The following is a 13,962-nucleotide window of genomic DNA, read 5'->3' as shown; positions in this document are numbered from 1 at the left end:
TTTCAAATAATCCAGGACAAAAGGACAATTAATCCAGAGTAATAAATTAAAATCAAAACGTCAAACATCATGGTTACGGAAGTTTAAATAAGCATAATTGTTCTACTTTAAATCTCATCGTATTTTTATTTATTGTCATTTTATTTATTGTCATTTTAATATTGTTATTTATTTTACACAGTTTAATTATTGTCATTTATCTTTACGCTTAAAATATAAAATCGACAAACCGGTCATTAAACGGTAAACCCCTCCTTTTATATATTATTATTACTATATATAATTATATACATTTTATATAAATATAGTTATTAAAAATATAATACGTATTCACTAGCTCCCTGTGGAACGAACCGGACTTACTAAAAACTACACTACTCTACGATTAGGTACACTACCTATAAGTGTTGTAGCAAGGTTTAGGTATATCCATCTATATAAATAAATAAAACTTGTATCATATTTCGCCGTATTTCATATTAAAAATAAGTATATTTCGTACCCCTTCGCTCGCACATCAAGTTTTTGGCGCCGCTGCCGAGGACTCGGCGAAACGCTATATTTTTAATCAATATTTGTAAAAATATAATAATATATAAGTTTGAAAAAAATATAAAAATATAAAAAAATTAAAAAAATTAAAAATTAAAAAAATATATTTTTAAGAGTTTGTTCAAAATATATAAAATAATAAAGTATTTTTATTTTTATTTGTAGTTTTTAAAATATAAGTTTATTTTATTTTATATAAATTATTTTGTAAAATTAAAATCTTGTAAAAATTAAAAACAGCAACTAGGCCCAAATCTGACCGAAGCCCAAAACTGAAGCCCACACAGGAATAGTACCAGGCCAAACCTGTTTTAAGCCCAAACCGGATCCATCACTATTTAAATCCGCAATCGCAGAGCTTCAAAGGTATAAAACGCAGCAATCGCGGAGCTGCTCTGAAAGCTGATACCTAGGATCATTAATTATATAATTAGGGTTTAATTTTTAATTATTATTATTTAAAACCTAATTTGGGTTTATATTTAATATTTAGTTTTAGTTTTTAACTAATTTTTATTTTAAGTTTTAGTTATTATTATTTATATTAATACATTTATAAATAAAAATATAAAAATAATATTTTTTTATAAAAATTGTATTTTTATCACTTTAATTTCTTTTTGTATTTTTTTATCAATTATTCGTAATTTGTATATTTATCGTTCGTAATTAGTTTTAAACTTAGTTTTTGTCATAGTTATTTCATATTTCTAGTTTTTAGGTTTTGCCGTAAATCCCTTAAGTGCTTTTTCTTTAGATTAAGATTTAGGCGCTTTAGAATTTTACAACGCAGTTTTTAGATTTTAGTGCCTAATTAAGTTATTTCCGTTTTGGATATAGAATTCCTTTTAAGTTTTAATACCTTTAGGCGCAACTTTTTAGATTATAATTTTTAGACTTTTAAGTTTCGACGCTTTACTTTCTAATTATTATTTTTTGACTTTTTATTTTTCGACGTTTTTCGACGCGCGCTTTTTCTTTCTCATTTCTACACTCTAGTTTTTAGGACATAGAATTTCCTAGAATTTCATTAAAATATCGACGAAAATTTATTTTAAGCGATTAAATTGATAGACATCCAAAATTTTCTGCTTCGTAGTAATAGCTGGATTTGTTAGTGGCTGAGTTGTGGATTTTTCGACTTAAAGGATCCTGGCTCCCTGCTGCATCTTTTGGCTATTCGAAACGTGGGCAAAAGCAGAAAAGTCTAATAATTTGATAACTTATATAATTTCTAATAGGATAGTCAGTGAATGCACCGAGCAAAACGTTCACCACCTTTCATACGTTCACCACCTGTAACCCGATCAAGACATCTAGCCAATATTATCGTCGTTGATTTTTCTTTAGAATCATCATCTAGTCGAACAAGTACTCCAATTCAAATTTCCGATAATCCATTTTTTGAACCCGACTTCACAACTGAGAACCCAGAGGATATTCAAGGACAATTCCAAGATCGTGAACCACTAATTATTCCTCCTGAACCACAAACTGTTAAATCAGAATCTTCTAGTGATTCGAATTCAACAAATTCAAATATGGAAGTAACGGAACCTCCAAGTATGGAAGACCGAATGAGAGCCACACGCACTGGCCAAGGTCACGCCATTATTCGACCAGACATTAATGCGCCAGATTATGAAATCAAAGGAAAAATCTTACACATGGTAACTAAACAGTGCCAATATAGTGGTACGCCAAAAGAAGATCCAAACGAACATCTTCGAACCTTTAATAGGATTTGTACTCTATTCAAAATCAGAAAAGTTGAGGATGAACAAATCTATCTCATGTTGTTTCCCTGGACTTTAAAGGGAGAAGCCAAAGATTGGTTAGAATCGTTACCCGAAGGAGTGATTGACACATGGGATGTTTTAGTTGAGAAATTTCTTAAAAGATTCTTTCCGGCATCTAAAGCCGTGAGACTTCAAGGAGAAATTGTTACGTTCGCGCAAAAGCCAAATGAAACATTATATGAGGCGTGGACAAGATTCGGAAATTTGTTGAGAGGATGTCCTCAACATGGTTTAGACACTTATCAAATAGTACAAATATTCTACCAAGGGGTCGACGTCGCTACATGAAAAGACATCGACACAGCAGCTGCTGGTTCCATTATGAAGAAAACCGCAACTGAAGCTCACAAAATTATTGATAACACAGCCTCCCACTCACATGAGTGGCACCAGGAGAAAGATATTTTTCATTCATCTAAAGCGGCTAGAGCTGATTCTAGCCATGACTTTGATTCCGTTTCCGCAAAAATAGATGCTTTCGAGAGACGAATGGAAAAGATGAATAACGATATTCACGCAATACGAATCAGTTGTGAGCAATGCGGTGGACCACACTTAACGAAAGATTGTCACATTGAACAAACGATGGAACAACGTAAGAATGTTTCCTACATGAACCAAAAGCCGGGAGACAATTATCAAAATAATTATCAACCGCCAAGGCCAAACTTCAATCGAAATCAAAACATTCTTTACAATCCAAATGGACCCAACAATAACTCGTATAACCAACAAGGTCCAAATAATCGACCAACTCAAAACAACACTTTCAATCAACAAAGACCTAGCTTGTATAAACCACCACAACAAACCGAAGAGAAAAAGCTAAATCTGGAAGAAATGATGGCAAAGCTAATGGAATCTCAAACACAATTTATTACATCTTAAACCCAAACAAATGAGAGGTTTGATCAGTCATTAAGAACTCAACAATCTTCCATTTTGAATCTGGAAAAATACGGAGGTATTCTTGCTAGCATGATGAGTGAGAGGGAACAAGGAAAGCTACCAAGTGATACTGAAGTAAATTCACGGAATGAGAATGTTAATATGGTGTCAACAAATTCTGAAAAACCAGCACCAGAAGATGGGAAGGTTTTAGATGTGAGTAACAATGAAGAAGTTACAACACCACCATCACCCGAGTATGTAAAGCCATTGGTGGCACCATACAGACCACCCATCCCGTTTCCAAGAAAAGGAGTTGAGTATGAGCAAGTAATAGGTAATAAAGTTTGTGATACCTTTGGAAAGAAGAAGAAGAATAAGAAAGTGCAAGAAACAAAAACCATAGAAGTAAACCCGGTGAAGACCGTTCCACCAAAACTTCCACCCAGGATGGGTGATCCGGGTGAATTTATTGTTCCTTGTCTACTTAGTGATTGTGTCATGTATGATGCACTAGCAGATTTAGGTGCGAGTGTGAGTGTTATGCCTCTTTCATTATATAAGAGATTAGGAGTAGGTGAGTTAAGTCCAACGGAGATAAGTGTTCGACTATTTGATCAAACCATTAGGCACCCAATTGGAATTACTGACAACCTACTCGTTCAAGTAGGTAATTTAACCTTTCTAGTCGAATTTATTGTCATTGACATAAAAGAGGACTCAAACATTCCTCTAATTTTAGGTCGACCATTCTTAGTGTCCACCGGGGCGTTATTTGATGTAAGAAAGGGTAGAATGACACTTAGTGATGGTGACAAATCGGTCACCTTTGTGATTCGAAAGTCTAAATCTCCACCAACCAAAACCGTTGAACCAAAAATGATTGGTAAAAACCATATTGTTTTACCAACTCAAACGGTAGTGCTTAACAATAATAAAACGCCTAAGTGTGGGGAAGATGAAGTAACACCTAATGATGACCTAATAAGAAAGAACCCCGTTGTTAATACAAAATTAAATGACCCCGTTATTAACAGTTCAATGAATAAACTTATTAAACGGATTCGCGATGCTAGAACCAAGGGGAATTTTAAGTTGAGTAACCGGTTAGTATCCAATATATCGCCTAAAGAAAAGGTGAAACTAGTAGAATTTTTGGATATTACATAGAAATCAGACCAATGGCTTAAAGCAAAATTCATAAATATGCAAGTTGATTATGGTCCAAAAGAAATTGACGATGAAGTTAATCACAATTTTGACACCACAGCTACCTAAGTGTGGGGAGATTTAAATGTTCTAAAATAGAAAATACTGTCTAGAGTTAGTTGTTCTGTTCTCGTGTAGTTCCGAGAATGGAATCTGATTGGTCTTTTCCAGTAGCAGACACTAAAGAACTAGTTTTCTCCCCCCATTCTGAATTTTTTTTGTTTTGTAGGTTTTATATGAAATTAATATGCTTTTTAAAATTAAGTTTTGAGTGAATTTAAAAACAAAATTTACTTTATTTCATTAAGTTTAAAAAATGATTTCTAAAATTCGTCGTGAGTTAAACACTAGGTCATAGAACCGAAATTGCTTTACCCAAAGACGGGGCGAAAAATTTTGTTATCATTATTTTAATACTATTGATTTAAAGTATACCAAAAATATTATATGAATGTGGGATAATATACCAAACTTCAAAAATATGTATATATATGTTTGTATTTTATGTTATATACAAAACAGGGTAAAACAGCGCACTTTCAAATACTGGCATTAAGTTCAGCAAACGCTACTAATTTTAACGACAAGACGTAAAATATCAAATGTGATATAAAACAATATGTTTGCAAACTCGGTATTTTTAACCATTTTTCTACACTAATCACCCTCATGAATTTAAATTTTTACTGATTTCTTGCAAATGAGGGCATTGCAAGATCTCAAGTGTGGGGAAGGGTTATAAATTCTCTCAGGTTTACACTTGGTTTAATTGCCAAATTTTGTGAAAATTTGAAAAATTTTCAACTAAATGAATTGAAAATCATGTTTATATATATTTATGAACGATAAAACTAGGTGATAATACCGAAATTATTGTTGCCTTGGAAAGGACATAAATTGAGAAACAACCAAAAACGCTTGAATTCATTTAAAATGGAATAAAGGAGAATAAAAAGGCAAAAAAAAGAATAAATAAAAGCTAAATGTGGGAAGAATTTACCAAGTTCTTTAAAACATATATCACATATTTTGTATAAGATTATTGCAGGTACTTTTGCTTTGGACTAAACTAATCAATTCTGACGCCCCGTACAAAACCATTGTGTACGGATCATCAACAACAGGATCATTACAAGGTCAAACACTATATGCTATTTGAAAACCAGTTTTGCATTCATAAAAAGATAGCGTTTACAAAAGATAACGTGACACAAAGGTCGTTACAAAGTCATTATTTGAAAATAACATAAATTATGAATGCAAAAGAAAAGTTCCATGATTGAGACATCTCTAAGTAATGCAGCGAAATTCTAGCACAGCAGGTCCTTAACAGCAAGTTTAAACACCAAGACAGCAAGTCTAAACAGCGGAAGCAACAAACCTCTAAACACCTAAGAAAACATGCTTAAAAACGTCAACAGTAATGTTGGTGACCTATAGTTTAAGTTGTAACAGTAATGTAAGGTAGGCCATGAGATTTCAGTGTTTCAAAACAGTATGAAAAGTATATGTTTAACCGTGGGCACTTGGTAACTAACTTAACGTTTATAACCACCTAAAAGTACACTTGGCGAGTGCGTATGTTTACGAAGTATTAAACTCCCATTAAATGCTAGCGCGACTAGCCTGAGTGGGGATGTCAAACCCTATGGATCCATATCTAAGATTCGAGTTCACCGGTTCAAAAACCAATGACTAAACGTTACCGAGCTAAGGGGAAAGTTTATGCCGTTGTATAACCCACACATATATAAAGTTTAAGTACTCGTGTCTAGTATGTAAAACGTAAAAATCGCATGTATTCTCAGTCCCAAAATAATTAAAGTAAAAAGGGATGCTATAACTCACAGTGATAAGAGCGGTAAAGTCGATAATGAAAGTATCCAAGTAGTAAGTCGGTCCGAAAGGTCGTCAATTGACCACCCAAGTTGACCGGTGATTAATTGAGATTGATATTTACATGATTAAATGTTTCCAACATGTTAAGCAATCAAACTTGTTAAGACTTGATTAATTGAAATATGTTTCATATAGACAATTGACCACCCAAGTTGACCGGTGATTCACGAACGTTAAAACTTGTAAAAACTATATGATGACATATATATGGATATATATATAGTTAAAATGATACTATGATAAGTAAATATATCATTAAGTATATTAACGATGAACTACATATGTAAAAACAAGACTACTAACTTAATGATTTTTAAACGAGACATATATGTAACGATTATCGTTGTAAAGACATTTAATGTATATATATCATATTAAGAGATATTAATATCATGATAATATAATAATTTAAAATCTCATTTGATATTATAAACATTGGGTTAACAACATTTAACAAGATCGTTAACCTAAAGGTTTCAAAACAACACTTACATGTAACGACTAACGATGACTTAACGACTCAGTTAAAATGTATATACATGTAGTGTTTTAATATGTATTTATACACTTTTGAAAGACTTCAATACACTTATCAAAATACTTCTACTTAACAAAAATGCTTACAATTACATCCTCGTTCAGTTTCATCAACAATTCTACTCGTATGCACCCGTATTCGTACTCGTACAATACACAGCTTTTAGATGTATGTACTATTGGTATATACACTCCAATGATCAGCTCTTAGCAGCCCATGTGAGTCACCTAACACATGTGGGAACCATCATTTGGAAACTAGCATGAAATATCTCATAAAATTACAAAAATATGAGTAATCATTCATGACTTATTTACATGAAAACAAAATTACATATCCTTTATATCTAATCCATACACCAACGACCAAAAACACCTACAAACACTTTCATTCTTCAATTTTCTTCATCTAATTGATCTCTCTCAAGTTCTATCTTCAAGTTCTAAGTGTTCTTCATAAATTTCAAAAGTTCTAGTTTCATAAAATCAAGAATACTTTCAAGTTTGCTAGCTCACTTCCAATCTTGTAAGGTGATCATCCAACCTCAAGAAATCTTTGTTTCTTACAGTAGGTTATCATTCTAATACAAGGTAATAATCATATTCAAACTTTGGTTCCATTTCTATAACTATAACAATCTTATTTCAAGTGATGATCGTACTTGAACTTGTTTTCGTGTCATGATTCTGCTTCAAGAACTTCGAGCCATCCAAGGATCCATTGAAGCTAGATCCATTTTTCTCTTTTCCAGTAGGTTTATCCAAGGAACTTAAGGTAGTAATGATGTTCATAACATCATTCGATTCATACATATAAAGCTATCTTATTCGAAGGTTTAAACTTGTAATCACTAGAACATAGTTTAGTTAATTCTAAACTTGTTCGCAAACAAAAGTTAATCTTTCTAACTTGACTTTTAAAATCAACTAAACACATGTTCTATATCTATATGATATGCTAACTTAATGATTTAAAACCTGGAAACACGAAAAACACCGTAAAACCGGATTTACGCCGTCGTAGTAACACCGCGGGCTGTTTTGGGTTAGTTAATTAAAAACTATGATAAACTTTGATTTAAAAGTTGTTATTCTGAGAAAATGATTTTTATTATGAACATGAAACTATATCCAAAAATTATGATTAAACTCAAAGTGGAAGTATGTTTTCTAAAATGGTCATCTAGACGTCGTTCTTTCGACTGAAATGACTACCTTTACAAACACGACTTGTAACTTATTTTTCCGACTATAAACCTATAATTTTTCTGTTTAGATTCATAAAATAGAGTTCAATATGAAACCATAGTGAAATGTCCCGTTCTTATTGATTAAAAACGTTCCATATTAATTGATTTCGTTGCGAGGTTTTGACCTCTATATGAGACGTTTTTCAAAGACTGCATTCATTTTTAAAACAAACCATAACCTTTATTTCATAAATAAAGGTTTAAAAAGCTTTACGTAGATTATCAAATAATGATAATCTAAAATATCCTGTTTACACACGACCATTACATAATGGTTTACAATACAAATATGTTACATCGAAATCAGTTTCTTGAATGCAGTTTTTACACAATATCATACAAACATGGACTCCAAATCTTGTCCTTATTTTAGTATGCAACAGCGGAAGCTCTTAATATTCACCTGAGAATAAACATGCTTTAAACGTCAAAAAAAATGTTGGTGAGTTATAGGTTTAACCTATATATATCAAATCGTAACAATAGACCACAAGATTTCATATTTCAATACACATCCCATACATAGAGATAAAAATCATTCATATGGTGAACACCTGGTAACCGACAATAACAAGATGCATATATAAGAATATCCCCATCATTCCGGGACACCCTTCGGATATGATATAAATTTCGAAGTACTAAAGCATCCGGTACTTTGGATGGGGTTTGTTAGGCCCAATAGATCTATCTTTAGGATTCGCGTCAATTAGGGTGTCTGTTCCCTAATTCTTAGATTACCAGACTTAATAAAAAGGGGCATATTCGATTTCGATAATTCAACCATAGAATGTAGTTTCACGTACTTGTGTCTATTTTGTAAATCATTTATAAAACCTGCATGTATTCTCATCCCAAAAATATTAGATTTTAAAAGTGGGACTATAACTCACTTTCACAGATTTTTACTTCGTCGGGAAGTAAGACTTGGCCACTGTTGATTCACGAACCTATAACAATATATACATATATATTAAAGTATGTTCAAAATATATTTACAACACTTTTAATATATTTTGATGTTTTAAGTTTATTAAGTCAGCTGTCCTCGTTAGTAACCTATAACTAGTTGTCCACAGTTAGATGTACAGAAATAAATCGATAAATATTATCTTGAATCAATCCACGACCCAGTGTATACGTATCTCAGTATTGATCACAACTCAAACTATATATATTTTGGAATCAACCTCAACCCTGTATAGCTAACTCCAACATTCACATATAGAGTGTCTATGGTTGTTCCGAAATATATATAGATGTGTCGACATGATAGGTCGAAACATTGTATACGTGTCTATGGTATCTCAAGATTACATAATATACAATACAAGTTGATTAAGTTATGGTTGGAATAGATTTGTTACCAATTTTCACGTAGCTAAAATGAGAAAAATTATCCAATCTTGTTTTACCCATAACTTCTTCATTTTAAATCCGTTTTGAGTGAATCAAATTGATATGGTTTCATATTGAACTCTATTTTATGAATCTAAACAGAAAAAGTATAGGTTTATAGTCGGAAAAATAAGTTACAAGTCGTTTTTGTAAAGGTAGTCATTTCAGTCGAAAGAACGACGTCTAGATGACCATTTTAGAAAACATACTTCCACTTTGAGTTTAACCATAATTTTTGGATATAGTTTCATGTTCATAATAAACATCATTTTCTCAGAATAACAACTTTTAAATCAAAGTTTATCATAGTTTTTAATTAACTAACCCAAAACAGCCCGCGGTGTTACTACGACGGCGTAAATCCGGTTTTACGGTGTTTTTCGTGTTTCCAGGTTTTAAATCATTAAGTTAGCATATCTTATAGATATATAACATGTGTTTAGTTGATTTTAAAAGTCAAGTTAGAAGGATTAACTTTTGTTTGCGAACAAGTTTAGAATTAACTAAACTATGTTCTAGTGATTACAAGTTTAAACCTTCGAATAAGATAGCTTTATATGTATGAATCGAATGATGTTATGAACATCATTACTACCTTAATTTCCTTGGATAAACCTACTGGAAAAGAGAAAAATGGATCTAGCTTCAATGGATCCTTGGATGGCTCGAAGTTCTTGAAGCAGAATCATGACACGAAAACAAGTTCAAGTAAGATCATCACTTGAAATAAGATTGTTATAGTTATAGAAATTGAACCAAAGTTTGAATATGATTATTACCTTGTATTAGAATGATAACCTACTGTAAGAAACAAAGATTTCTTGAGGTTGGATGATCACCTTACAAGATTGGAAGTGAGCTAGCAAACTTGAAAGTATTCTTGATTTTATGAAACTAGAACTTTTGGAATTTATGAAGAACACTTAGAACTTGAAGATAGAACTTGAGAGAGATCAATTAGATGAAGAAAATTGAAGAATGAAAGTGTTTGTAGGTGTTTTTGGTCGTTGGTGTATGGATTAGATATAAAGGATATGTAATTTTGTTTTCATGTAAATAAGTCATGAATGATTACTCATATTTTTGTAATTTTATGAGATATTTCATGCTAGTTGCCAAATGATGGTTCCCACATGTGTTAGGTGACTCACATGGGCTGCTAAGAGCTGATCATTGGAGTGTATATACCAATAGTACATACATCTAAAAGCTGTGTATTGTACGAGTACGAATACGGGTGCATACGAGTAGAATTGTTGATGAAACTGAACGAGGATGTAATTGTAAGCATTTTTGTTAAGTAGAAGTATTTTGATAAGTGTATTGAAGTCTTTCAAAAGTGTATAAATACATATTAAAACACTACATGTATATACATTTTAACTGAGTCGTTAAGTCATCGTTAGTCGTTACATGTAAGTGTTGTTTTGAAACCTTTAGGTTAACGATCTTGTTAAATGTTGTTAACCCAATGTTTATAATATCAAATGAGATTTTAAATTATTATATTATCATGATATTATCATGTATGAATATCTCTTAATATGATATATATACATTAAATGTCTTTACAACGATAATCGTTACATATATGTCTCGTTTAAAAATCATTAAGTTAGTAGTCTTGTTTTTACATATGTAGTTCATTGTTAATATACTTTATGATATGTTTTCTTATCATAGTATCATGTTAACTATATATATATATATATCCATATATATGTCATCATATAGTTTTTACAAGTTTTAACGTTCGTGAATCACCGATAAACTTGGGTGGTCAATTGTCTATATGAAACATATTTCAATTAATCAAGTCTAAAAAAAAGTTTGATTACTTAACATGTTGGAAACATTTAATCATGTAAATATCAATCTCAATTAATATATATAAACATGGAAAAGTTCGGGTCACTACAGTACCTACCCGTTAAATAAATTTCGTCCCGAAATTTTAAGCTGTTGAAGGTGTTGACGAATCTTCTGGAAATAGATGCGGGTATTTCTTCTTCATCTGATCTTCACGCTCCCAGGTGAACTCGGGTCCTCTACGAGCATTCCATCGAACCTTAACAATTGGTATCTTGTTTTGCTTAAGTCTTTTAACCTCACGATCCATTATTTCGACGGGTTCTTCGATGAATTGAAGTTTTTCGTTGATTTGGATTTCATCTAACGGAATAGTGAGATCTTCTTTAGCAAAACTTTCTTTAAATTCGAGACGTGGAAAGTGTTATGTACAGCCGCGAGTTGTTGAGGTAACTCTAGTCGGTAAGCTACTGGTCCGACACGATCAATAATCTTGAATGGTCCAATATACCTTGGATTTAATTTCCCTCGTTTACCAAATCGAACAACGCCTTTCCAAGGTGCAACTTTAAGCATGACCATCTCTCCAATTTCAAATTCTATATCTTTTCTTTTAATGTCAGCGTAGCTCTTTTGTCGACTTTGGGCGGTTTTCAACCGTTGTTGAATTTGGATGATCTTCTCGGTAGTTTCTTGTAGAATCTCCGGACCCGTAATCTGTCTATCCCCCACTTCACTCCAACAAATCGGAGACCTGCACTTTCTACCATAAAGTGCTTCAAACGGCGCCATCTCAATGCTTGAATGGTAGCTATTGTTGTAGGAAAATTCTGCTAACGGTAGTGTCGATCCCAACTGTTTCCGAAATCAATAACACATGCTCGTAGCATGTCTTCAAGCGTTTGTATCGTCCTTTCGCTCTGCCCATCAGTTTGTGGATGATAGGCAGTACTCATGTCTAGACGAGTTCCTAATGCTTGCTGTAATGTCTGCCAGAATCTTGAAATAAATCTGCCATCCCTATCAGAGATAATAGAGATTGGTATTCCATGTCTGGAGACGACTTCCTTCAAATACAGTCGTGCTAACTTCTCCATCTTGTCATCTTCTCTTATTGGTAGGAAGTGTGCTGATTTGGTGAGACGATCAACTATTACCCAAATAGTATCAAAACCACTTGCAGTCCTTGACAATTTAGTGATGAAATCCATGGTAATGTTTTCCCATTTCCATTCCGGGATTTCGGGTTGTTGAAGTAGACCTGATGGTTTCTGATGCTCAGCTTTGACCTTAGAACACGTCAAACATTCTCCTACGTATTTAGCAACATCGGCTTTCATACCCGGCCACCAAAAATGTTTCTTGAGATCCTTGTACATCTTCCCCGTTCCAGGATGTATTGAGTATCTGGTTTTATGAGCTTCTCTAAGTACCATTTCTCTCATATCCCCAAATTTTGGTACCCAAATCCTTTCAGCCCTATACCGGGTTCCGTCTTCCCGAATATTAAGATGCTTCTCCGATCCTTTGGGTATTTCATCCTTTAAATTTCCCTCTTTTAAAACTCCTTGTTGCGCCTCCTTTATTTGAGTAGTAATGTTATTATGAATCATTATATTCATAGATTTTACTCGAATGGGTTCTCTGTCCTTCCTGCTCAAGGCATCGGCTACCACATTTGCCTTCCCCGGGTGGTAACGAATCTCAAAGTCGTAATCATTCAATAATTCAATCCACCTACGCTGCCTCATATTCAGTTGTTTCTGATTAAATATGTGTTGAAGACTTTTGTGGTCGGTATATATAATACTTTTGACCCCATATAAGTAGTGCCTCCAAGTCTTTAATGCAAAAACAACCGCGCCTAATTCCAAATCATGCGTCGTATAATTTTGTTCGTGAATCTTCAATTGTCTAGACGCATAAGCAATCACCTTCGTTCGTTGCATTAATACACAACCGAGACCTTGCTTTGATGCATCACAATAAATCACAAAATCATCATTCCCTTCAGGCAATGACAATATAGGTGCCGTAGTTAGCTTTTTCTTCAATAACTGAAACGCTTTCTCTTGTTCATCATTCCATTCAAATTTCTTCCCTTTATGCGTTAATGCAGTCAAGGGTTTTGCTATTCTGGAAAAGTCTTGGATGAACCTTCTGTAGTAACCAGCTAGTCCTAAAAACTGGCGTATGTGTTTCGGAGTTTTCGGGGTTTCCCACTTTTCAACAGTTTCTATCTTTGCCGGATCCACCTTAATACCTTCTTTGTTCACTATGTGACCGAGGAATTGAACTTCTTCCAACCAAAATGCACACTTTGAAAACTTAGCGTACAATTCTTCCTTCCTCAATACTTCTAACACCTTTCTTAAATGTTCACCGTGTTCTTGGTCATTCTTTGAGTAAATAAGTATGTCATCAATGAAAACAATGACAAACTTGTCAAGATATGGTCCACACACTCGGTTCATAAGGTCCATGAACACAGCTGGTGCATTAGTTAAACCAAACGGCATGACCATAAACTCGTAATGACCGTAACGTGTTCTGAAAGCAGTCTTTGGAATATCATCTTCTTTCACCCGCATTTGATGATACCCGGAACGTAAGTCAATCTT

General features: G+C 33.1%; 1 non-coding gene across 1 annotated transcript; it reads right to left on the bottom strand.

Moving 5' to 3' along the window:
- Positions 1-2,477: 2,477 nt before the first annotated feature.
- LOC139851166 (small nucleolar RNA R71) lies at positions 2,478-2,584 on the bottom strand. The gene has a single exon (XR_011760524.1). It is a non-coding gene; the product is annotated as a small nucleolar RNA R71 (small nucleolar RNA).
- Positions 2,585-13,962: the final 11,378 nt, after the last annotated feature.

This window comes from Rutidosis leptorrhynchoides, chromosome 5 (genome assembly GCF_046630445.1).
Source record: "Rutidosis leptorrhynchoides isolate AG116_Rl617_1_P2 chromosome 5, CSIRO_AGI_Rlap_v1, whole genome shotgun sequence".
Taxonomy (NCBI): domain Eukaryota; kingdom Viridiplantae; phylum Streptophyta; class Magnoliopsida; order Asterales; family Asteraceae; genus Rutidosis; species Rutidosis leptorrhynchoides.
This window is presented reverse-complemented; position numbering and strand designations above follow the sequence as displayed.